Source organism: Lutra lutra, chromosome 9, assembly GCF_902655055.1.
Source record: "Lutra lutra chromosome 9, mLutLut1.2, whole genome shotgun sequence".
Classification (NCBI taxonomy): Eukaryota; Metazoa; Chordata; class Mammalia; order Carnivora; family Mustelidae; genus Lutra; species Lutra lutra.
This window is the reverse complement of record NC_062286.1, coordinates 67,894,445-67,921,244: the sequence shown is the minus strand read 5'-3', so window position 1 is coordinate 67,921,244 and position 26,800 is coordinate 67,894,445. Positions and strand designations below refer to the sequence as shown.

At 40.7% G+C, this 26,800-nt stretch overlaps 1 protein-coding gene across 3 annotated transcripts in view; it reads left to right on the top strand.

Annotated features, from left to right (window-relative positions):
• Positions 1-8,541: 8,541 nt before the first annotated feature.
• Positions 8,542-26,800, top strand: part of SPTBN1 (spectrin beta, non-erythrocytic 1) — a 200,054-nt gene continuing 181,795 nt past the window's right edge. For 2 of the 3 annotated variants that reach the window (XM_047745608.1, XM_047745611.1), the window contains exon 1: positions 8,542-8,661. The gene's annotated coding sequence lies outside the window, so the exon portion shown is untranslated. Of the gene's footprint in view, positions 8,662-9,285; positions 9,375-26,800 lie in introns of those variants that run through there. The other variant, XM_047745609.1, reaches the window with a different exon arrangement.

Sequence of the window (26,800 nt, the reverse complement as noted above, 5' to 3'; positions counted from 1 at the left end):
AACTCTTGTTTGGTCTAGCCTGTGTATAAAAGAAAAAACTCAAGAGAAGAAACCAGCTTGCCAACCATGGGAAGCAGCAAGCAAAGAATTTCATTGCCTCCACAGCAAGTGTTCAGATAGTCTTAATGTTACATTGTCATGCCCTGCGAATGAGACATAGGATTTATGCTGGACTGGGCATCTCCACCCACTGAGAATCTGAAGACATAGGATGGGAAATGAGGATACTCCAACATCAGAAATATAATTAGGAGGCAAAGTGGACAAGATCTAATCACTAGATCCAGACAGAAGAGTTTCTCCTCAAATCAGTGGCATGTTAAACTTTTCTGATCTCTGTGGGGAAGTGATTTTTCTTTTTCTCTTTGTTCTTCACCCATCAGCCTATGAATTTCTGCAATTTCTTGAATGAATTCTAGGCATGAATCTAGCCCACTTCTGGAATCCTTTACATAGGATGGCAAACTATGTCACATTGGTGGGGTGGGGTTATCTTGAGGCAATGGTCCTCTCTTATTGCCAAGGTCATCTTTGGACTTCCAAAAGAATGACACCAGTCATGAAAACATTGGCCATGTCTGCCTTCTGCTCACAAAGAGCACCATGGCTTGCCACCCACAGATACCAAGGCCGTTGTGATGGAAGTACTACAGAAAGCCTGGAAGCTGGGAACTTGACCTCACTTTGGATTCTCACTTGGTAGCATATTCCAAATTCTAGTTGCTTTTCTTCAGTTTTCCTGAGTCTAAATAGTGAGGCTGCCAATTACTGGAGTCCCCTTTTACAATGTCTGGAATAAAACTGTCCAGTTGAAATGGAATGTGAACCATATATGTAACTTAAACATTTTTGCTATAGTCTTATTTGAACAAATAAAAACAAATGGTAAAATTAATTTAAAAAATAGGTTTCATTCCCATTATATCCAAGATAATATCATTGCAACATATAATGCATATTTTAAAAACTGAGATATTTTACATTTTTTTTTAACCAAGTCTTTGAATCTGGTGTGTATGTAGATTTCACTAAATTTACGGTTAAAGGAAGTAGATTCAAATATACAAGTTGGGGGCGCCTGGGTGGCTCAGTGGGTTAAGCCGCTGCCTTCAGCTCAGGTCATGATCCCAGGTCCTGGGTTCGAGCCCCACATCGGGCTTTCTGCTCAGCGGGGAGCCTGCTTCCTCCTCTCTCTCTCTCTGCCTGCCTCTCTGCCTACTTGTGATTTCTCTCTGTCAAATAAATAAATAAAATCTTTAAAAAAAAAAAAAGAAAAATATACAAGTTGTTCCAAACATAGTTAAAAATTTTCTAATAACTGAAACCAAGAGCCAACTTTTAAATTTAAATCTCAGTTCATTAAAATTAAGTAAAATTATAAACTCAGTTTCTCTGTCACTCCAGCCACATTTCTAGAGGCTACTGTATGGGACAGCGCAGGCCAAGAAGGTGAAGATTGCGCGATGTTTTATGGTGGGCCATCACACTCTGAACTCTTCCTGTCCTCATCCTCAGTAGGTACATGCCAAAGGAAGTTTCCAGCAGCATCCCCCCCCAAATTTTTTGTGTGTTTCCAACAAGAAGGACTCAGAATCACTTCTGTATTTCTGTGGCAGAGTAATTAGAATCAAGCTGTCTGAAAATAGACAAGTAGAACAATCAGCTTGTATATGAGAGGTAAATTGTGACAAACCCTCTTTCAAGAGGAGCATATAGGCAACTTTTAAAGAATATGCATGCATGCCTGGGTGGCTAAGTTGGTTAAGCATCTGCCTTCGATTCAGGTCATGATCCCAAGGGTCCTGCGTTGGACTCCTTGCTCATCGGGGAGCCTGCTTCTCCCTCTGACTGTGCTGCCTGCCGCTCCCCCAACCACCACTTCCCGGCTTTGCTCTTTCTCTGTCTCTGAGAAATAAATAAATGAAATCTTAAAAAAAAAAAGAACATGCAGAAGCCCATTTACCTGATGTGACAAGTGGCTGATTGGTTATTGAAAATGATGTGAGGGCACCTGGGGGGCTCAGTGGATTAAAGCCTCTGCCTTCGGCTCAGGTCATGATCCCAGGGTCCTGGGATTGAGCCCCTTGTTGGGCACTCTGCTCAGCAGGGAGCCTGCTTCCTCCTTTCTCTCTCTGCCAGCCTCTCTGCCTACTTGTAATCTCTGTCTGTCAAATAAATAAATAAATCTTTAAAAAAAAGAAAAGAAAAGAAAATGATGTGAAATGAGGAATAAAAAAGACTTCAACTTTTGAATTATATTTTTTTAATTGAAGTGAAATCCAGATAACATAAAACTATTTTAAAGCAAACATTTCAGTGGCATTTAGGATCTTCATTATGTTGTGTAACTACCACCTCTATGTAGTTCTAAAACATTTTCATCACTCCCAAATAAAATTCCATACCAATTGAGTGGTATATCCCATTCCTCTCCCCTGCTCCTCTCTCAGTCCCTGGCAATCAATCATCAATCTATGTTCTATCTCTGTGGATTTATCTATTCCAGATATTTCATATAAAAGGCATCATATAATAAGTGACTTTTGTGTCTGTTATTTTTTTCACATTGTAACATGTATCATTGCTTCATTCATTTTATGGCTGAATACTATTCCGTTGTATGTATATACCATATTTTGATTCATCCATTATTGGGCATTTGGGTTGTTTCTACCTTTTGACTATTGTAAATAGGGCTATGATGAACATTTGTGTACAAGAGTTTGAGTACTTGTTTTCAGTTCTTTTGGTCATATACCTAGGAATGGAATTGCTGGATAACATGGTAATTACATTTAACTCTTTGAGGGACTACCGATCTATTTTCTATAACATCTGAACCATTTTACACTTCCACCAGCAACATATGAGGCTTCCGTTCTTCCACATTCTTGCTGATACTTGTTATTTTCTTTCTTTTTTTAAAAAAATTAAAGCCATCCTAGAGGGTGTGAAGTGGTATTTCAGAGTGGTTTTGATTTGAGTTCCTCTAGTGACTAATGATGGTGAACATATTTTCATATGCTTGAAGTCCATTTGTATATCTTCTTTGGAGAAAATTCTATTTGACTCCTTTGCTCATTTTCTAGTAGGGTTGTTTCTTTGCTGTTGAGTTGTAAGAAGTCGTTATATATTATGGATAGTAGACCCTTATCAGATGTGTAATTTGCAAATATCTTTCTCTTATTCTTTAGATTGTTTTTTCACTTTCTTGATCACGTCTTTCAATACACAAAAGTTTTTAATTTTGATGAAGTCCAATTTGTCTATTTTTATTGTTGTTGCTCATGCTTTGGTGCATAATTAATTGCCTAATCCTTGAGACACATTTTGAAAAAAAAAAAAAGAATAGATTTATATCCGGAAAAAGAGATAAAATTTTACTTTACTTGGAACTTATAAATGTATGTTCACCTGTTAATCTGTTGATAGTCAAACGGTTTCTTCCAACATGTTTATGGAGTAAAATACCACTTTGTTTTTGCAGAAGCTCCAGCTATCTGATACACTTTGCTCTCTTTTAAGTTGACCAAGAATTTAGAGACACTAGCAAAGCCATCTGACTCTGGATATTTCAAGGTTTTTACGATTTACATTCCTTCCTAAATTTTATTCTTATCTTATCCACCCATAATTTGATGGCAATATATTTAGCTTTTAATTAGATGTTTAAGTATATACAACTTATCACTGAAAGGAGTCTCTCTGCACACTCATATTTAATTGATTGATGTAATTTTTAATTATAATTATTAAGTAAAATAGGTTCAATTGTCATAACTGGCATAAATAAATTTGGGAATAAACCGAACTGACTTGGTAAATACATAGCACAATGGTGGGAACTGAAAAATACAGGTGTAGCAGAACATAGCCTACTGTCAGAGTGTGCTTGGTGTGCGGTGGACATGTCATATGCTCACAATACAGAGGGAATGAATAGTGTAATGCAACAAGTGTGTTAACTGAAGAAAAGTAAAGAAGCATTTACTCTATTATTTTAGAGGTCTTGATTTAGAATTATTTAAAACATTTTAGTTTTTATTTTTTAAGAAGATTTTTAAAACTTGTGGTAACGTACATAACATAAAATTAACCATTTTTTACCCCTTTAAGTGTACATTTCAATGTGTTAAGTACATTCACATAGCTGTGCAAACATTACCACCATCCATCTCAAAAAACTCTTTTTAAAAAAAAAATGATTTTATTTATTTATTTGAGAGAGAGAGAGTGAGGGCACACAAGCAAGGGGAGCAGCAGAGAAAGAGGGAGAGGGAGGATCTCCGCCGAGCAGGACGCTCATCATGACGTGAGTCGAAGGCAGACGTTTAACTGACTGAGCCACCCAGGTGCCCCACAAAGAACTTTTTCATCTTGCAAATATAAATTCTTTTTAATAATACACAATGCCAAGCACACAGCTCTGATATACTATCTTCTAAGCAGATACCAGTGGCGCTTAGTAGCAGTGTGGACTTGGGCAACTCATTTAACCTACTGGTGTCCTCAGTTTTCTAACCTATAAAATGGGGTTAATATCTACCCCACAGAACTAACAAAAAGAACAAAAAAATATATCTGCTAAAGCATTTTAAAAACTGGAAAACATTTTACAATTGCTATTTATGGTTATTTTTATTAACAGAAAATTTGAGGATTCTTTCCTAGAAAGCCGAGGCTACTCATTCTTATAATTTTATAAATATTATTTCTACATATTTACATTATTCAAGTTTATCATCATATATATATTTTACTTGTTTATTGATTGACTGATTGACTTCCATCCTACTAGAATGGAAGATCCCTGAGGGCAGTGATTTTTGTACTGTTTTGCCCATTGTTCTATTGCAAAGCCCAGAACAGATTAAGGTACATATATTTCTTGAATAAATGAAAGAATGGATTATTTTATACATCTATAAATGTGTTGCCAGTGCTCAAAAACTATTTATTCATGATAATTCATGATATTGACAACTCAAACATGTAAGTCTTTAGGCTTTCCCAGTGCAAAATTAGTATGTGTGAAGCCCCAGATAGAAGATTTCTACTATGAGGAAACTTCTCAGACTAGCTCAGAGTTGAAAGGAAGTCAAATTTAGGAGTAAACAGAGATGAAAAAAAAAAAAACCCAAAACTTATTCAATTTTTCAAAATGTGTTCTAAATTTAAAATTTTAAGGCTATTATCAATACAATAAAAGATGGGTTTTAATTGGGTTAATTTAATGTAACCAAGGAATTACTTTAAGTGCCATTCTCTCTTTTCTAAACAAAACAGGCAGATAATACTATTGTTTATCAATATCTGGTTTCAAGTGTAGCTATGTGACTTGCTCTGGCAAATAAAATGTGAGTGGAGGTAACCCTGTGCCATTTCTGGGTACAAGTGTTTAGTTGCTTGTACTTAGCCCTCCATCATGCTCTTCCCTTACAGTGGAGATTGTAGAAGTACCTACTGATATGGAGGAACCATAATATTAAATATTGGAAGACTGAGCTGACACAGAGCAGACAGCTTCCCCACAGTTGATTTTATATAAGCAATAATTAAACTTTTGCTGATTTGGAACTTTCGTATTATACTGGGATTTGGGAACTGTGTATTAATAACATTATAACCTAGTCTATAGTGACTAATATCTATGTTGACAATATTTTCCCCTACAGTTTGAATGGAAAGTTAAATTAGCAATTTATATCTAAAAAAAATTTTTTTTTAAAAGATTTTATTTATTTATTTGACAGACAGAGATCACAAGTAGGCAGAGAGGCAGGCAGAGAGAGAGAAAGGAGGAAGCAGGCTCCCTTGCTGAGCAGAGAGCCGGATATGGGGCTTGATCCCAGGACCCTGGGATCATGACCTGAGCCGAAGGCAGAGGCTTTAACCCACTGAGCCACCCAGGCGCCCCTCTAAAAAATTTTTATAATAAAGTAGTATTTCTATGGGAGACAAAGCCATATATAATCATATGGTTTTAAAAATGGAGGGTAGGACTATGGTATGTTACAGACATGATACCAGTGAATTCTAGGTTCCTTTAAATCATCTTGTGATGTGAGGAAGAACTTCAACTTGCTGCTTCTGAGATATTTGAGAATAATCCTTTTGAGTTATCACAATTACTAACGCTTTTCATCTTTTTCTAGATTCTTGCCTTTCACAGAAATATATGCCCCCTGCAATAATCTCTCCATATTTAAACTGTCTTTTCTTTGACCTGTTACCTTTTTTTTAGTCAGTAGTACCCTGGACTTTCCTAAATGATGATTTTTTTTTTCCCCACCAAAGGGTAAGAATTCAGAATTATGAGGTATTTATAGTGAAAGTCTGGTGAAAATCCAGGTATTTATAGTGAAACTCTGAATCCTTGCCTTTTACATTTTTGGAATACTTACTGGCACCTTACTAGAATACCTTGCTAAGGTTGTGTGTGACCTCCCTTTCTGAAAGAAATTTTTAAAAATTAGGTGGGAGTGGAATGGGGTCTCATCCAGCAAATGAAGAGTTAGTCAAGTACTATTATCTGTGATAAAGGAAGCTGTTAAGAGTCACCATTTCAAGAGTAACAGTGGAAGAATTTAAACAAGCATTTTCCAGAATTGCCATTGTTTACTTTGGTATTTCATTAACATTGTGGGTGGGGAGGTGCTGAGGGCCATGGAACAAAATAAGTGAAAGGGAAACAACTTTCATTCCTGGTGGATTTCCTGCATTACCTAATGAGGGCAGCCACTTACATGTTGATTCTGTGCAATTCAATTCAACAAATATTTTTTGAGCACCTCCTAAGTGTCTGCTATGTACAAACCGTGAACAAACCTACAAAAGAACCCTGTCCTTGGAGGGTTCACCTTCTGGAGGTGTTGATCAACCCTCTGAGAAAAATGCTAAATTATTTGCCTTTGTCGGTATATTTTCACATCTATCAAAAGTAAACACTGGTACAAACATTCAAACTGATGGTGAAGCACTAAAAGGAAGACTCATCTTCACTTTGCTGGAACAATTTCATTTAGATTTATTTAAAAATATTCATTTAAAAATACATGTAAAAAATACAAACTCATCAGCCCTCGAGTCTATTGAGATATAAACATGATCTAAACTATCTTTTATTTCTGTTTTGTTTTTTAATTCATGGGTTGAGGGTCAGATGTTCAGAGAGAAAAGCCTTTGGGGTTTTTCAATGGAGAAGGGCCCTCTTCCCTCTGAAAGCTTACAGTACAGACGTTGGGCACCTACATAGCAGGCAGAACGTCAGTTTCCCTAGACTCTGCTCTCTAAAGAGCGTTTCTATTCGTGGACACGGTGATGACACCATCTTTTCGCCCCAGCACTGGCGGTTCCAGAATTTCTACATAGCCTGGGGGATTGACTGGGTGGGCAAGCTGGTTGAGAAGGGGCGTTGGCACTTGACAAAAACTCGACAAAGCGTCCGGTGTCCATCTCAGGGTTTGCGGATAGGGGGGAGAAATCAAACCCTCAAGCCATCTTAGGGACTTGCACTGAAGCTTCTAAGACCCCACTCCGCAATGGAGGCTCGGGAAGAGGCCCCGGTTTTAGGGTAAAGCGAGTCAGGACGCCCAGAGGCAGGAGTTGGACAAACCACTTGTAGGGTCTGTTCGCAGCCACCGGGAGGGACGGGGTGAAGAATCTCACAAAAGGGCGGAGTTGGGGGGGGTAGGTAAGAGCTTGACTTCATCGAGTAACAACTCTCTGCCCCCATCGCCCAAGGTTTCCCACGGAGAGGTCCCTGTCGCTCTTCTTCAGGCTGGGCGGAATCTATAAGGCATCACCACCTAAATTCTAAAATCAAACCAACCAAACCACGTTCTAAAACCTCCCTCAACACTCTCTCCGCGGCGTTCCAAACGCAAACATCGCGGGCGAAAAGAGGCTGCACAAATCACGTAGAAAATTAGGCTGCCCCTTTCCAAGGCGATAATCAAATTAGCCTCAAATTAAACGTGAAATTGGCCCTCGCCGGCTGTGGGGACAAAGCCCCCATTGTCCCTTTGCCCGGGTGGTGGCGGCCGGCGGTGCCCACCCTGCCTAGGCCGGCCCTGGTGGGTCCCCGCGGCAGAGGACGCGGTCGGCGGCGGGCCCTAGCAGAGCCCTGGCCGGGGAGTGCGTGGACGCGCCCGAGGTTCGGCTAGCGCGCGCGGCAGGGGCCGGGTGGGCGGCTGTGGGACTCCGGGCAGGCGCAGAGGGCAGGCGAGACGGGAACCGAGGGAGCGAGGAGCTGCGAGCAGAGAGGAGTGTGGAGCGGAGTGTGGAGGGTGTGCGGGAGAGAGCGTGTGCGCGCGCGAGTGTGCGCGCCCCCGGAGCCCGCGCGCTCCCTCTCCCCGCCCCTCGCCCCCCTCCCTGTCTGCTCCCTCCCCTTCTCCCCCCGCCCGGAGCTCCAGCCCAGCCCCCGGAATCAGTGCAGCTGTTGCCGTGCAGGCTGCGGATTCCTCCAGTCCCTCCCTCGGCCGCCTCTCCGCCCGGAGCGAGCGCGCAGCCCCGCGCAGCAGCGCCCACCGGTCCCGTCCTGTGAGCCCCGGCCCCAGCCGCGGACAGCCCCGCGGAGTCGCCTCCCGGCCCACCCGCCCGGCCGCCGAGGAGCGGGAGGAGGACGGGACCCCGGCGCCCCCACCCCCTTATCCGTGGGAGGTAGGTGGGGGGCCTAGGCAGGAAGATGCCAACTCACTGGGGCTGCCTCCCGGGCCGGCTCCTGGGCGGCGGGAGGGCAGGAGGAGGGGCGCGGGCCCAGGCCGGGAAGACGCCGCTGCCCCACCGCTGCCCTGCGCCCTGGGAGCGGCGTGGGGGCAGGGAGGCTGCAGAGCCCGGGCGGGGGCGGCGCGGGGAGTCTGGGTCTCCTGGGCTCGTCAGTACGCGGACTATGCGGGCAGGGGCGGCAGGCTCCGCAGTGAGGGAACACGGCACCCCTGTGCGCACCGGGGTCACCCAGCCCCATCCTCGGGCGCAGCGGCGCCGATTCCTTCTCTCTGCCTCCACCGCCTCCTCCTTCCAGCAGGGCGCAGCTGCCCCCGGCGCGGGGGTGGGTACGGAGTGGGCAGCAGGGAGGGCGTATTTTCGGGTGTGCTCCCTGCGGCCGGGCTGGTGGGGAGCGGGGGCGGCGGTGACAGGGCCCGACTCCGCGCGTAACGGTACGGGGGATGCGGCCAGGCGTGGTCCCCGCTGCGCCGCGCTGCAGCTGAGCCGGAGGCGGCGGCCCGGCGCCCCCCCTCCCCGCCGCCCATCCTCGCGCGGGTCCCCCGCCCTCACCGCCGTCCCCACTCTCCCAGGGCTGGGCGTGAGCCGCCTCGGGGCGCGGAGCCGCGTCGGCGCCCGCCCTTCAGCTCCAGCCACCCGCTCTTCAACAGGTTTGTACCAGCGCGGGGACCCTCCGGGCCGGCCTTTGGCAGGGGTAGGCTGGAAGCCTCTATTCTCATCCCTCACACCGCGCCCGCGGCCCTCTTTTTTTTTGGGGGGGGGGGAGCCTTCTCTTTGTTTTTGTGAGAGGAACGTTGCCAAGTGCCTGTCGTCAGATGGGGAGGGAGGGGAGTGTTGTCGATGTCAGTATACAAACCAAGTCCATTATTTTTCCAGTCAAAAGCCGGGCCTCAGAGCAAGGAGAGGGCGAGTGTGGGGGGTGCTTCCGCAGAGGAGAAAAATGGATTCGGTGGGTTTATTTGGGCGGGGATGTGCTTTTTTGGCAAGATGGATGGCTCCCAGTGCCCTCGCCGTGATGCAGCACAATGCAGCAGTATCGCAGCCTCCCCTAGTTCTCGATGCCGGGGCTTGGCACGGCCACTCGGCGCCTGCGGCCCCCGCCCGGCCCCACCCAGGCCCGGGGCTGCCCTTGGCCGCGGCCCGGAGTTGCTTCTACCTTGTCATGCTGCTTCAGCTGGATGTGGCGTCAGGAGGACCAGGTCACCTAGCCGTGAAGGGGGGGGGGGGCTGCTGTTTGGGGTGACCCCTCCCGCCCCGCCGGTCGGACAGTGGGACAGTGCTCGGACGAAGGGGCGTCCTGCAGAGCTAATGCAGGCTGAGAGAGCCGGCCTGCGGTGCGGACCGGAATCTGATCTCCGACTGAGGGACCTGAGCCGTAGGGAGGGGCTGCAGGGCGGACAGACCCGGTGGTGTGCGGAGGCAGTGGTGCAGTCAGTATCGGGAGTCGCACTGTTTTTCTGTGCATTACCCATAATCTGTGACTACAACCCAGCTATCCATCGATTTCTTCGTATGTGAAGCATGATTAATTGAAGCTTTCCGATGATGACATTACAGTACCTCTCTCTTTGGTTAATACTAAGAATATGATTTTTTCCTATAGGAAACCGTTTTTTTTTTTTAAATGAAAGGATTGATGTGTTTTAGTTATTATGTCTCTGAGACATTTAAAAAAAATTAACATTCAGTAAGTTGTTTTAAGAAAAACGTATTTTTTTGGTGGATTGTAAATTGCTTCTTTAACCCGTATTTGCTTTCTTTTTATCACTTGCTTTTTCTGTTAAGCACAGTTAGAGATTTGGATTCTTCTATTAAGGATTGTTAGGTAAGTGAGTGTCATGATTGTTGGTATATTGGTAGTCAGATTGATTTAGATTGCTGCCTTAAGTATCCAGTCATGACTAATGGGATTATCATGGTAACTGACTGCATTTGTGTTTGTTTATATGTATTTTTTTGTGTACATATTTTTTTGCAGATGTGGCTGGGAGGGGTGGGATGGTCAAAGGCAGACCACCAAGGCCTCTGTGGCTGGTATCTGATTAGAGAAAGATGATTCCCTAAATCCTCATCTGTTTAGTCTGGGAACACTGGGAATTTCTCTTCTAAATGCCACTTCTACAATTCATTTATTCAATGTGGGATGGCAAATGAGAGACATCTAAATGTCATCTCTTCTAAAATGTATGCATGAAAAAGGGAATTTCAGTATGCTAACCAGAAGGGAAGGTCAGTGCTTCAGTGCAAGGACATATCTACTTTTACTTTTTAAAAATCTCTAATGAATCCCCCATTTGGTTTTATGTGGTTCTGCAGAGTGGAACTGCCTGTCAGTTGTGTGGTTTATGTGCATTATTTTTGCATTTCTCTAATAGAGGGCCATTAAAATGTAGAATATTTTTGAATTTTGATTTCATCGTTGCTTGGGTTGTGTAAAATTGTGATGCCTAAAGATGTTTGGGAGTATTGTTTCCAAGGATTATCCAGACATTTTGGATTTATTATGTTGTAAGAAATATCCTGTGTTGATGGCGCAGGGAGTTTAGCTGTTCTGACTTACACACCAGGTGCAGAATTCTGTTAGGCTACACTCTTTCTGTTATCTCTGGACTAACCGAACACTTCATCTGAGAGTAAGTATTGGGGCAGTGAGGAAACTGCTGTGCGGGCTTTCTGTGCAGAGCGTCTCTTAGGGTGAGACTAGTAACAACAGTCTGTGATGTTGTAGGAGCAAGTGAGAAGACCTCACTCTGCTGTGACACATTCTAAGCGGAGACTTGGCATTGGTGTTTCCTTGGAAGAGTTTGAGTGGTTATTGAGTGCTGTATGAAAGCATGACTCTACATGCAGAAGTACTATTTTGAGATGGAAGGGTTTTTACTACTATTAAACAGACATGATGAGTGGGAATTATTTGATGTGGTTTCTGTTAAAATAATAAGCTTTTCATTTTAAGAGCATATTCTTAGAATTCTAGAGCTATTCATACACACATATATATGTAATATATAGACCTGTGTGATGCTCCTTTGATTATGTTGGGCCATGACCAACATCTGCATTATAATCAGTCTTTAATTACTGTTCTGCGCATTTCCTTTTGGTAGTTTCTGGTTTCTTCCATAAGAAAAGGGCTAATATCCCTTCTGGAAAGGCTACTTCTCATGGATTTCTCTTTTAAGTTTTCAGTCTTTGCTGCCTCCTGGAGCACCTTTTCTTTGCAAAAGACCTAGTTTAGTATTCTTGATTTTTCTGATAACAGGTATCCTGTACCCAAGTTTATATAGTGTAGGAAGAGTATCTCAATTTCTTTATCTTGGTGGGTAAAATGAAACTATCCCAATTAGAGACACCCACACTCTGTTTTAGCTGTCCCTGGAGAAGGTGTTTTCATAATGTCTCTTGCTGCAGTAGTGAGGTTTGTGGAACACCCAAGTCAGGTTCTTTTTATAAAGGCAGATTCTTAGAGGTCTCATCCCAGACCTATCCAATCAGAATTTGCATTTTAACAAGACCCCGAAGTGACTTGTATGCATGTTAAATGGAGAAACTGCTCTACTCCTTCAGCTAAGGGAACTTCCATATCCTTCTAGTATCTTCTTTTGTTTTTATTTTGCCTGAAATATCAGCACATTCCCCCACCCCCCTTGGGTCGCTAAGTGGTGTTGAAGAAAGGGATGCACTGACTGTAAATCATTTAATACAGAAATACTTTGTAAAGTTCTTCAATTTTTAGATGGAGGAGCCCTATTTTTTTAATAGTTATTTAGACTAGTGAAGTTTTTTAGTTCTTTTCTAGAACACCTCTAAAGTTGAAAAACAGTCTCCCCTCCCTGCCTAGATAAAAAGGCATTGGCTTTGAGATAGCAGAATTGGAGTCCAGGAAGCTAAGCCCCAGAGTGCAAGTGCCCCTCTGCTCCCTTTGATCTTCTCTGCCATCTTGTTCTCTGTCATCAGTTACTTCTGGTATATTCAGTGTCCTGCCCTTCTGGTCCATTGCCTTCTTAAAAGTTTTTTAAGTGATTTGTATGTACAAAATAATGCTCATAAAAGATCTATTACAGAATCATAAATCAGTGAGCACTCAGGCACCCATCACCCAGTTCAGGAAGAAGAATCTTATCATTGTGTATTCATAGTTGCCTGTGTGGTTGATCCTCTGTCATCCCGACTGAAGTAGCCACTGTCCTGACCTTATGTTTATCATTCCCCCCCTTGCTTTTCTTTATGGGTTATCTTTATGGGTTTTGTATGTTTTTGAAATTTATATAAAAGAAATGACACTTTATGTATTTTTCTGTGACTTTCACTTTAAATTAACATTATATTCCTGAGATTCATTCATTTTGTGGCTGTGATTCATTCATTTTTACTGCTACATAGTATTCTACTACCACTTATTTATTCCTACTGCTGTAGATAGAGATTTGAATTGATTCTAGTTTTTTTGCTCTTATAAAAAGGCTGCTGTGAATATGTCTTCTATATGTCTCTTAGTACATATATGGAGATAGATGCAAGCACACACACATTTGTCTGTCTCTTTCTCTCACAAGTAAAATTTGCTGGATAATGGAGTATGTGTATCATCAACCTTATTAAATATGCCAAATGTTTTTTCCTGAGTGATCATACTATTTGTGTTCCTACAAGTAGTGTACATGTTATAATCATTCTACAGCTTTGCCACTACTTCATTTACCAGACTTTAAAATGTTGTCCCATTGATATTTATGAAATGATATCTCATCGGGCTTTTTATTTGCCATTTCTCTGATCAGTGAGGTTAAGTATTTATATTATTGGCTATTTGAGTTCCTTCTTTTGTAAAGTCCCCATTTAGCTTTTTGTCTATTTATCTTTTAGATTTGTTTCTTATTGATTTGTAGGAGTTCTTTATGTAGATTGTCTGCTAATCCCTGTGGATTATATGTATCACAAAAATTACCTCCCAGTTTGTGTTTCTTTTTAAAAACTCTTTGTGGTTTCATTTGATGAACAGTCATCCGTAATTTCAGTTGAGTCATAATCAATTTTTGTTCTTTAAGGTTTGCGAGGACAATTTTGTTATGGCAGGAAAATTTCTTTTTTCAGTTGGGAAAGAGCATTAGTTTCGGTATCAAACGTATCTAGGCTCAGATCCTAATGCTGTTGTGTACTAGCCATGTGGTCACAGTTAGGATCTGGCCTAGGGATAATTCATTACTCTTGAAACCAGTTTCCTTATTGAAATAGAAACATTTTCCTAAAATTGAAATGATAATACTTCCTGATACAGTTGGGAGACAGCAGTATACAGTGCTAGGTACATTGTAGGTGTTCAGTTAATAACAGTTTCATTACTTCTCTTCAAACTGCCTAAGGTGTATGAGCCACTGACCTCTTCTAAATGCTTTCCAAAAACTGCCTTGATATTTTTATGTCAAAAGAGCTAATAAACAGCTTATTTTATTTTTTTTAAAAGGCTTTGTTACAGTGGGATTTACGTATTGATCAGCACAGGCTGTACAAGACTACTTACTGGAAACCCTCTGTCAGTTCAGGTTCCTGTTCTTGAAAGTAGAGTAATTATAGGTCTTTTTACCAAGAAGCATTTTATACTACTGTTCTCCTTTTGCTGCTACTCTAAGATTACTCTGCCATATTGTTTTTGATTTAATGAACAAATTATTGGATACCTTCTCTTGCCAGGGCTTGAAATTGGGTTTGAAATGGTGTGTTTAATGGTGGCTTAATGGTGAATAAAATTTAGTTCCTGTATCTAAAGACTATATACTCTACTGTATAAAATATATTCTCTAGGGCGCCTGGGTTGCTCAGTGGGTTAAGCCGCTGCCTTCGGCTCAGGTCATGATCTCAGGGTCCTGGGATCGAGTCCCACATCGGGCTCTCTGCTCAGCAGGGAGCCTGCTTCCCCCTCTCTCTCTGCCTGCCTCTCTGTCTACTTGTGATCTCTGTCTGTCAAATAAATAAATAAAATCTTAAATATATATATATATATTCTCTAATGTCCCCAGAAGATAAAAGACCTCTTATTGACTTGGTGTGTGACTTTGGCAAGCCATTTACTTTTTTGGTCTCAGTTCTAAATTTATAAAATGAAGAGCTTAGATGAAATTATAGTGGGGGTTAAAACATGGCACCTGGGCACCGTCCCTCCCTCCCTGGCAGAACTAGAAAATCAGGCATGACACTCTTTTTCCACAGAACTGAGGTAAAACCTCAGTAACATTCTCAACATAGTGCTCTAGGCAGTAACTTCCAGTTAATCGGATCTCATGCTTAATTTTAAGATCCTGTATATCCCCCAAATTTTGTGATGATAAGATATTTGAGTAACACAGCACTCTGGCAGAGTTCAAAATAGAGTGGAACAGAAAGTAATCAAAAGCAGGGAGAGAGGAAATAGGTGATTGCGGGGGGTCTGGAGGTTAAGGGAGCAGGTAAAGGTGGTAACCAAGGGAATGAGAAGGAGGGGAGAGATGGGAGAAAGGCTGTGATGGCCCAATCCTGTGCCAGTTGCTTGTAGAGTGAATGGATGGGAGGTAGGTCTAAGTGGATGAGGAGCTAAGGTGACATGGATTTCAGACTTGGATGATGACAGAAATAGACCCTGGGAATAGTGAAAATCTAGTTGGGAAGAGAATCAGTTTTATCTTTGAACATGTTCAATCTGAGGTTTCAGTAGAACCTCAGTAGAGATAATGTTGGAAGAGTTGAGAGAGATCAGAGCCAGAGTGACTGATGGGAGGCTGTTGGATGCAAGGGTCCTGAGCTTTAGGCTGTGGAATTACACAACCTGGTGACTCCCTGTACAGGCCGAATGACCTTGGGCATACTACCTTGACCTCTCTGTGAGCCTCAGTATCTCCATCTGCGTGGTGGTACCTATCACAACGGATTGTTAAAGCTAAGTGAGATAATCCACTATCACAATACATTTTAATTACCACAAGACGTGGATAGTTTGCTTAGTCTCAACTTTATGTTTTCTTTCAAATAAATATTTTGATTTTTTCAGAAAAGATATTCCAGTAAAAATACCATCAATTAGATAAATAATGCTAGGTTCAGTCTATGTTAAACTTGTCCATATGTATCATGTCTAAATTATAGGAAAGGCAAACCTAACTAATGCCTATTTTTAACAAACAAGGAAACACTGAAGTCCTACTATTTGGGGGAAAGGATATGAACAGATAGTTTATAAAAGAAGAAATCAAAGAAGCCAATAATAACTATATTAAATTATTCACATTCACCAGTAATTTGAAACACAAAACAGTTAGATTAATTTTTCCACTTTAATTGGTGGGTAAATAAGGCTATAAAATAGGAACTCTGCATTATCTGTTGGGAGAATATTTGGATTAATACAAACTTAGTAGGAAACTGGGTTATATATATATCAGAAACCTTAAATGCTTATACTTTTTGGAGTGAAATCCCACTTGTATTTCTGTAACCTAAAAGAAAGAAATAAAAATAAGGACAGATTTTTAAACAAGGATATTCTTACCAGTATTTATAGTGAAAAAGCAAATGGGACATACTCAAATTATGGCACAGGGAATGGGATGGAATTCAGTATAGTTCTTCAAATAATAATGGTTTCTTAGAATATTACTAAAATGGGAAAATGCTAACAATATAATATTCAGTGGAAATACCTTTCTGCAATGCTATACAATAGGGTATAAGTCTGGTTTTGTTGTATTAAATAAAAGACTGGAAGCAAATACATTAAAATGTTAATGCTTTGGATGGGGGGTTGATGGGTGATTTCCTTTCTTGTAAGAAAGGAAATTCCTATGACTTAATGTTTCTCATTTTGAGTTTTGAAATATTTTACACATAGAGAACACAGTAAATATAATAGACTGCCAGGAGGGCCATTTTTTAATAATCAAAAAAGCAAGCAACACTTTATGTTAATTGTTTAAAAAAAAAAGGAAAGAAAAAAAGCAAATCTGGCTACTTATAAGTCATTGGTAAGGAATAGTTTAAATTTCTAAAGAATTGTCTTACTTGTCCTTCTGTCCACTTTTCTTCTAAGAGCAGAGGAAAAATGAGTTAAGTTAGTGTCTTCAGGGTATAGGCCTCAGAGAAAAGTAGAGCATTTAGGTATGATGGAAAGCTAACTCGACTTTACACTAACCTGGGTCAGCTGAAAAGGTGACCAGGATTCTTTTTTTTTTTTTTTTTTTTTTTTTTAATTTATTTATTTGACAGAGATCACAAGTAGGCAGAGAGGCAGACAGAGAGAGAGAGAGGGAAGCAGGCTCTTGGCTGAGCAGAGAGCCCGATGCGGAACTCCATCCCAGGACCCCGAGATCATGACCCGAGCCGAAGGCAGCGGCTTAACCCACTGAGCCACCCAGGCGCCCCGACCAGGTTTCTTTAGTATTTCCAAACAGCATCCTTGTGCAGAAAGAGGGCAGTGGACTTCTGTGACATACTTGTTCTCACTTGTGGAAACCCAAGCACAGCTGCTGAAGCTAATTTTGTAACCATTAAACCATCATGTTTCATTGAAATTGGTCAGAAAAGCAGATGAAATTCTAAGTGAAAATTTTAAAATAAAAATAACTCCAGATTTCTGTTACTTCCGATTAATGGTTTCTCACTATTTGGGAATATTATAGGCTAAGTGTGAGAGGAATGAATTTTAATAATACTTTTCTTCTTTGGATGAAAGCAAATTTTTATGTATGTATGTGTGTGTGTGTATATATATATATATATATATATGATATTTATTGTATCTCTCTATCACATAGGTGAGACAGAGGGATATATGTATGATTGATTAATCTCCACGATGAACGGAGGCAGCGGGCTATTTTAAGACTTTTAAAATGGGGAATTGTTTGGAGATAACATTTTGAAAGTGAGTCTCAGGAATGAATCACATTGCCCTTCCCCTTTGGGGGAAATATTTGGAAGGAAATAGTTCTGTTTTTTTTTTTGTTTGTTTGTTTGTTTTGTTTTTTTTTTTTTTTTTTTATTTGACAGAGAGAAATCACAAGTAAGCAGAGAGGCAGGCAGAGAGAGAGGAGGAAGCAGGCTCCCTGCTGAGCAGAAAGCCCGATGTGGGGCTCGAACCCAGGACCTGGGATCATGACCTGAGCTGAAGGCAGCGGCTTAACCCACTGAGCCACCCAGGCGCCCCAATAGTTCTGTTTTATGGCCTAAATTCCCAACTGTGTTGGTACTTCGTAAAATGTAGCTTGTAGAAATGAACTGATTGACTTCCATGAATTTTGTGTTTTTTTTTCCTGCTATCAGTTTTAAGTGGTTGATTGAGGAAGGTTTTAGGTTAAGTGTGCTTTGAGATCTGAAAGTAAGATGTTATAATTTCAAGATTGCTTTAAAACTGACCCTTGCTTATAGGTGTCATAATTCCGTCCTTTGCAAACTCTAAATTATGGGAGTAAACACCTGAATGATTTTTAGAGCCATTTGACATCTCTGTGCTATAGTCTGTAGCATCCTTCTATTTCTGATCTGTAACATAAAAACTTGAAGCCATTGGTTGGGCAATAAATTCTGTATTAGAACATAATTACAGACTTTTACCTAACAGATGAACTAGGATGAAATGCAGAACGATATATAAATAAGCAGAATTTATTATTTGGCAGTATATATCTATAATTAAATATGTCTGTGCTTAGAAAGTGGTTATCTCTTGGTGATGAGATTGTGGAAGAGCTCTAATTTAATCTCTCCACATTTCCCAGATTTTTGGAAGTACTTAACAATAAACACTTGCTCTTTATCAAAAATATCCTAACACCACGATAAGTCTCATTTTAGATGGATAAAAACTAATAAGTAAAATGATTCAATTTTTTTTTTCTGCCGGAACTTACAGAAAAGAGTCTTAATACTAAAGGCATAAAGAGCACTGAAATTTTGAAAAGGTTTTTCCATTCCTTATTTAAGTGTGCACTTTGTTGGAGCCTTGGTATTTTATTACTTCCGTGGAGTGTGGGAAAAGATGTAGGAACTGGGCCACAAGGGAGCTGGTAAAAAACATCCTCCAGGAGATTGGCCTCTATGGCTACTGCCTCTGGCTCTGAGTGAGGTTTCTTGTTCCCTTACTTTCTTTGATAGCAGGTTCAGGGATAATTGTCCTAGTGTGTTTGCTTCAAGGCTAAATGTAAACATTCAAAGGCTGTACATTTTTCTGGAATGTTCTTCCTCAGCTGTACAGTCTTTGGTGGGGTAAAACATGCCCTTATCGTGGTTTACACCCTTCCTCCTTTTAGCCCTTTTATCTTACTTATTTAAAGGGGAAGGAAAACCTAGATGCTTCCCTAAAATAATGCTTATTTATTTTGTTCTGTGATGTTTAAACATTTTCCATTGTATTTTTGAATCTGTAGCAAGGGAGTGCTTTTATCGTGAGTACAATAGTCTTAAAAGTTAAAATATTGGGGCGCCTGGGTGGCTCAGTGGGTTAAGGCCGCTGCCTTCGGCTCAGGTCATGATCCCGGGGTCCTGGGATCGAGCCCCGCATCGGGCTCTCTGCTCGGCAGGGAGCCTGCTTCCCTTCCTCTCTCTCTGCCTGCCTCTCTGCCTGCTTGTGATCTCTGTCTGTCAAATAAATAAATAAAATCTTTAAAAAAAAAAAAAAAGTTAAAATATTGGGGCGCCTGGGTGGCTCAGTGGGTTAAGCCTCTGCCTTCAGCTCAGGTCATGATCTCAGGGTCCTGGGATTCAGCCCCTTATCCGGTGTCTGCTTGGCGGGGAGCCTGCTTCCTCCTCTCTCTCTCTGCCTGCCTCTCTGCCTACTTGTGATCTTTGTCAAATAAATAAATTTAAAAAATTGAAAAAAAAAAGTTAAATACTAATTTTCTTTTTAACCTTCTTAGAATCCTTGAATATTTGACAGTGTCTGCGACTCTATATAGTATACATAGTTTTTTTCTGAATGGCTTCTGAAGAATGTGTACTTTCAAAAAGTTATAAATTAGCATAAAATCATCTAACATAAAAGTTTTTAAATATTTTATTACCAAAATATAAATGTTTATTGTAGATCATATGGAAAATAAAAATGAAAACAAAGAGGAAAATTGAAATCACTAGGTATTTAGTGACTTCAGCAGCATGCAGTGTTGATCCTTTAAACCTTTTTCCCAGTGCATATACTTATCTTTCAAATAAGGGCCACATTCTCAGATCTCGGGCTAAAGATGTCAAGTTTTGACAGTCTAAATAATCACTTGATGATGTTTATTACTCTTCCTTTCAATACATGTAGCATGACAAAACATAAAATCTTATTCCTGGTCTTATTTAAAGCTATGGCATGGACACTGTCTGTTGCCCTGAACTGTTTTTAGTGGTAGAGGTGTTAAAGAAACGTGGTAAATAAACAAAATCCATATTTTATTATACTTTTTTCCTTTGAAAAAAAAAATTTTTTTTAAAGATTTTATTTATTTATTTGACAGACAGAGATCACAAGTAGGCAGCGAGGCAGGCAGAGAGAGAGGAAGGCAGAGAGAGAGGAGGAAGCAGGCTCCCCGAGAAGCAGAGAGCCCGATGCGGGGCTCGATCCCAGGACCCTGGGATTATGACCTGAGCTGAAGGCAGAGGCTTTAACCCACTGAGCCACCCAGGCTCTCCGAAAAAATTTTTTTATAGTGGAAAAATACCAGAAATTAAGTTCTCCTTAGATAATGTGTGCTTTCTGTTTTGTTTTGGAAAAAATTCTCATCAGAGCTGCATTAATTCCCTTGAGGGATCTCTCCATATGCTTTGGACAACATCTGATTTTACTTTTATCTTCAGATTTTGGAGAATCTTTAAAACAGCTACCCCATAACAGTGTTACAAATGGAATGGATGTGGTTATCAGAATCTTGGTTTTAAAGGTAATAAATTTTACTGGGCTGGTTTGGTTGTGATTGTTGAAAGCATACACTAAGAGCTCAACTTTCTTAGGGTCTTTGTATTGGCTGAATTCTTTAAAATTCTATCTTTTGATCTAGGATCTGTTTCAAGGAGAAGAAGCAATATACTTATTTGATTATGCAAGCCAATTGTTTAAGCCTTGGGACATTGGATGGATGGAGTTGACTCGCTAGCACTTTGTTGCCTTAATTCTAGTATTTGGCCTTGTCCTGAAGAAGGTGCTAAAAGGGTTTTTTATGTGCTTAGGAAAAGGCTTGGGAAGAGGGGTGAAATACTCTTTCACTGGAGGAGAAAGAAAGCCCTTCCTAGCAGTTTCTATGAGGTACTTTGTGGTTGTTACTGGTCTTGTCTGGAGTGGTGGGCCTGGAGGAAGCGTGGCAAATGTGCTTCTTCCCAGGTTTAAACACTGAAGGCCAGTGGTAGCTCCTTTTACAGTTTAGGGGAAAGCTCAGCTGGGCTGGCTGATGGTTGGAGCAGGATTGGGGGTTGGGGCTCAGCTGCACTACATGGACTTCCTCTCTCCAAATAAGGGATTCTTCACGAACTCCTGACCTGATGGGAATCATTCTTTTTTTTTTTTTTTTAAAGATTTTATTTATTTATTTGACAGAGAGAGATCACAAGTAGACAGAGAGGCAGGCAGAGAGAGAGAGAGAGAGAGAGTGGGAAGCAGGCTCCCTGCTGAGCAGAGAGCCTGATGCGGGACTCGATTCCAGGATCCCGAGATCACGACCCAAGCTGAAGGCAGTGGCTCAACCCACTGAGCCACCCAGGCGCCCCGGGAATCATTCTTTTTGAGGATCGGCACAACTCGTCAAGGGAAGTGCTTTGATTGTTAATGTGCCTGGCCTGTCTGAAGCCTGCAGTGGGGAATCTCAACTTAACCCCCAGGTAGCTGCACACATTGGGTCTCGCTCTTGGGGAGCATTGAGATGAGACAGTGCTCAAAGTGGTCCCTGTGCCCCAGGATTGGGGAGAACAGGGGGCCGGAATGTGGCCTTATCCGGACCTCTGAATGGATGAGTGCACCTGTCACTTTTTTAGGAAGTGGTGGTCAGAAGTATCAGTTGGGTAACTTCTCTGAGAGGGGCCTGGTCTTTCTCACAGTGAGCTTGACAACTCTGTGCTGCCAGCTGTCCTTAAATACCCAACTTATCTCCTGGGTGGAGTCAAGGATGACCACGATCCTGGAGCACAGACATTTATATGCCGTTTGAACAGCAGGGAAACCAGCACACACCTTGTGTTTTATTCTTTGTTTTAAAGGTAGGTGGTGGTGGTGGTGGTTGTTGTTTTTTGTCTGTTTGTGTGTTTTCAAATCAATACCCACTGCTAAAAGAATTTCTTTCTTTCTTTTTTTTTTTTTGTTTTGTTAAAGAGTTTATTTATTTGACAGACAGAGATCACAGGTAGGCAGAGAGGCAGGCAGAAAGTGAGAGAGAAGCAGGCTCCCCGCTGAGCAGAGAGCCTGCTGCAGGGCTTGATCCCAGGACCCTGAGATCATGACCTGAGCTGAAGGCAGAGGCCTGCCTCAACCCACTGAGCCACCCAGGCGCCCCTAAAAGAATTTCTGAGTTTCCTTGACAATTAGGATAATTTTTCATTTTGAAATGCTTATTTTGCTTTTGAAGTGTGTGTTCCTGACTTTAAGAACACTAGCTTTCATCCTAGCTCTTAAAATCTTGTTTGATTCATAAAGGGTGAAAGTTTAATTAGAGAGCAGGTTAATTTATTGTCTTATTCCTGAGGAAGAGTACTCTTATCTGCCGGTAGAGTATCATATATATTTATGTATATACATATATAGATATAGATACAGAATATATATATGTATTTCCAGCTCTGAAGAATTACTTTGTTAGTGAATGTTTGTGTGAATATTTTATTCCTAATTATAATATGTATTTTCGTTGGGCTGCACTCTTGTTAAAGGAAACTTTTATTCATATGAAATAAACCTTTAGTGGTCTTCTTAACCTTTAAAGTAAGTAGATATTCAATGTAAAGAGTATATGATAGCTGGCCTATCACTGGAATGTTGTGCAGCTGTGCAAAGCATGAGGCTCAAATGTGCTAATTAAATATATTTTTTTTAGTGAGAATGGAATGTAGCAGCATGTGGTTAACCATTCCAGGTTGTTTTTGAAGGGATTTTTTTTTTTTTTTTGGCCAAATATTAACAATTAGAGAGTACATTGACTTAGAGGATGTATTGCTAGGTTAAATTGTTGTTTTAAAGGAAGTAACAGGACTCATTAAATACTGAGATGATCCTTTAAAATATACACTGATTAATAATCTGCTTCAAGATGTAGGCAGTGGGAACATGGCTAGGCTTAACATCCGTAGTTAGGCATTTCTTTTTTAAGATGTGATCTTGCTTTTTCCCCTTCCACGCCAGTTCTCCTTCCTTAGTTGGTGAGTGTTCAACCTTTTTTTGGGCAGTGGAGTATAGCGTTTTTCCCCAGTTTGAGCAGTATTCTGATATTTGTTTTGGGGACCAATGTAAATTGGATTTTTGGACTAAACTGTATCCACGCAGATGGTGGTCTGATTTTTTTTTTAAGCCAGACATTGTGCAAAGTGATCTGATGGGAATAGATAGGCAGGTTGGTTGTGTAATGTGGCAACATCTTACTTAGTGTGTCTTTAGAGATAAGTGGGATGTGATTCCAGCAAGGCTGTGCATAAGAAGTTGGAATGCATTGGAGAACTGCCAAGAGATTGGGAGCAAGCTGTATGACAAGCACTAATGCAGCCTTGGCCTGACTTAAAATAGCTACAGTTGAGCAGAAGCACTTCAAACTTGTCATTTCATTTGAGCAAAATCATTCCTCTAAATGTATTACCAAGAAATGGAAATGGTAGCTATCCTCTTTAGTAAGGTTTATTTTTATTTATTTTTTTGTTCTAGCAGTCTTAAAAAAACTTGCGCCTGTATGTAGGAAAATACTTCTGTGTCACATATTACCTTGCATGGTTTTATCTGGACTAATTGGTGATGGATTATCTCAGACTTCACATGGAGGTTCCCCTGCCCTGCTCACCCTACTCGCTAATTGCGGTTTGAATAGAAATTTGGGCCCTGAAAGGTTTAAAAAAAAAAAAAAAGCCCTATATTTTGTATGTTGGATAGTCATGTGGATATGAATTATGGTGTTTGAACGTTAGAACCTTACAGAAGCATAGTGAAGGGCATTGGTTACAGTCCTGCAGAATCTTTTTTTTTTCTTTGCTTATTCCTTTTTTGACTCTGTTAAGTTTTTGCAATTTATCTGCAATACTTGATTCTTATTTGTAATTGATTTACATTCTAATTCTGGTCTCTCCATTAAAAAAAAAAAATGGGCTTGTTTTTTTTAAGTCAGGATGACAAAAACAAAACAGGAGTGGGGGTGTGCAGCCTTTAGAAGGGGTCCTGTACAGGTTTGAGACTAATAGTGACACGATCATTGCCTGCAGAGGTGAGGGGTGACTAAATAGAGGTGGAGGTTGCTTCAGAGGATAATCTAGTCAACCTATTTATTAGCATGGGTGCTGCGAAGATGAAATTTTAAAAAAACAATACTTAGATTACCGAGTGGAAATAAAATAACAGAGAGGTCTTAGATGTTAAATATAATATGAAAACAGTAAGTGAACTTCCTCTAGGAAAGCTTCAATAAAACCAAATTTCTAGAAAGATGGTATTAACAGATATCGTAATTATCCTCTAATTTGAAGCTCATTATGAATTTGGGCTTAGACTAATTGCACTAGCGTTATGGCTTTTTAGAGAGTACCCTACATTGCTGTCATTAGATTTACTGTTTCTTATACATCGCTGTCATTAGATTTGTTTTAAGTCCTGAATTGTGCTTTGTCACTTTGAGTATCTTACACATATTTCAGAGGGGTTCTTCGTGTATAGAAACATTATTTCTGGCTCTTATGTTAGTGTCTTTATACAGAGATTTGTAGTTTATACTTATTAGGCCTTTGGTAAGTAGAATTGAGGCTATTTTTCTAGGTGTGCTTTTAGAATATGTAAACAACATTTTGTTTTTTTACAGTGTGGAAAAATATTTTGTGGAAAACATGTGGAGGGAGATACTTAGCTTCTTTAGATGTATTAATCTTTTCATTCTTCAATGGCAAATGAATTCTCTATATGGTATTTTGGCAGTTTGGAAAATATCAAACCTATGATTTCTCAATTTTTTTATGTTTTTGTCTTTCTTTTACACATTCCTTGATTTAAAAATTTTTTTTTTTTTTTTTTATTTTGGGGGTGCCTGGGTGGCTCAGTGGGTTAAAGCTTCTGCCTTCAGCTCAGGTCATGATCCCAGGGTCCTGGGATTGAGCCCTAAGTCGGGCTCTCTGCTCAGCAGGGAGCCTGCTTCCCCCTCTCTCTCTGCCTGCCACTCTGCCTACTTGTGATCTCTGTCCAAAAAAAAATCTTAAAGAAAATTAATTTTTTATTAACATATAATGTATTATTAGCCCCAGGGGTACAGGTCTGTGAATTCCCAGGTTTACACACTTCACAGCACTCAGCATAGCACATACCTTCCCCAGTGTCCATAACCCAACCACCCTCTCTCTACCTCCCTCCCCCCAGCAACCCTCAGTTTGTTTTATGAGATTAAGAGTCTCTTATGGTTTGTCTCCCTCCTGATCCCATCTTGTTTCATTTTTTTCCTTCCCTATCCCCCAAACCCCCAACTTTGCTTCTTAACTTCCTTCTATCAGGGAAATCATATGATAATTGTTTTTCTCTGATTGACTTATTTTGCTCAGCAATAATACCCTCTAGTTCCATCCACGTCATTGCAAATGGCAAGATTTCATTTCTTTTGATAGCTGCATAGTATTCCATTGTATATATATACACACGACCTCTTTATCCATTCATCGCTGATGGACATCTAGGGTTCTTTCCATAGTTTGGCTATTGTGGACATTACTGCTATAAACATTCGGGTGCATGTGACCCTTCAGATCACTACATTTGTATCTTTAGGGTAAATACCCAGTAGTGCGATTGCTGGGTCGTAGGGTAGCTCTGTTTTCAACTTTTTGAGGAACGTCCATGCTGTTTTCCAGAGTGGCTGCACCACACATTCCTTGATTTTTAAATACCCTCTTGGATTGCCAGTTTGGTAAACCGAGTTCAGCAGATGTGGACTATAAGCTAGAGCCACTAGTTTTTTTACTTAACACTCCATTCTCTGATCTGCTTGTGAAACTCTCTTTTGGATAGTTTTCACCTCAGATTATCCACTAAATTGGAGTGTGTATTCCTTTAATCTTGCAAGAGATTGCAGTCATTCACTATCAGATAAAAAAGCAAAAAGTAAAATATTTAAATATCCTTTTCTTGAGTTATTGTCTGGATTAAAAAATTATTCATCTTAGTTTTACACCTGCAAATTGGATTGTCCTCTCTCTGTGTTTGTTGCCTCCTATTGGCACAGGCTCATAAGACTGGGACCAAATATTTAGCACTTAAGATATTCCAGACATAAAAATTTACGGAATTTGCTTATAAATGTTAGGGGATGCACAGAACAGACCCAGGGTTTTGGTTGGCCTTGTGCAGTGTGAAGGCAGATGGAAACGTTACAGAAATCTGCTGCAGATGGCCGTGGAATAGACAGGTGAGGACCACATGGAAGTTCATACCAGCAGTCGATGGAGTAATGAGCTGGTTTATGAAATGCTAGCCATCTTAGATGTTTCTACAGCTGTTGTCAGCTAGCTGAAAATAAATTCAACTTGTTGGAATGGTAAGAGTTTTGCTATCTGAATAAGCTTAGATAAACTAGTGCTTCAGGTGCCCATAACATTGTCTATTATAATATTATTACAATAGAAAAAATGGTAATAAACCAAATGCCCAGCATTGGTAAGTTAGAGGAGGAAATATCATGGAGGAACTACAACGTCATGGTTAAAAGTGCCGACCTAGGGGCTGCCTGGGTCTGAATCCCAGGTCTACCAGGGACTCACTTGTGACATTGGGTGTGTCATTAACCCTACTCTGTCTCACTTTCTTCACCTGTAAGGTGGGGGCAATAATAATACAGACATTTGAGGGTTCTTTTGAGGATTAATAAGTTGATATAAGTATTGTGAAAGCCTAATGTGTGGCAAATATTTATCTATT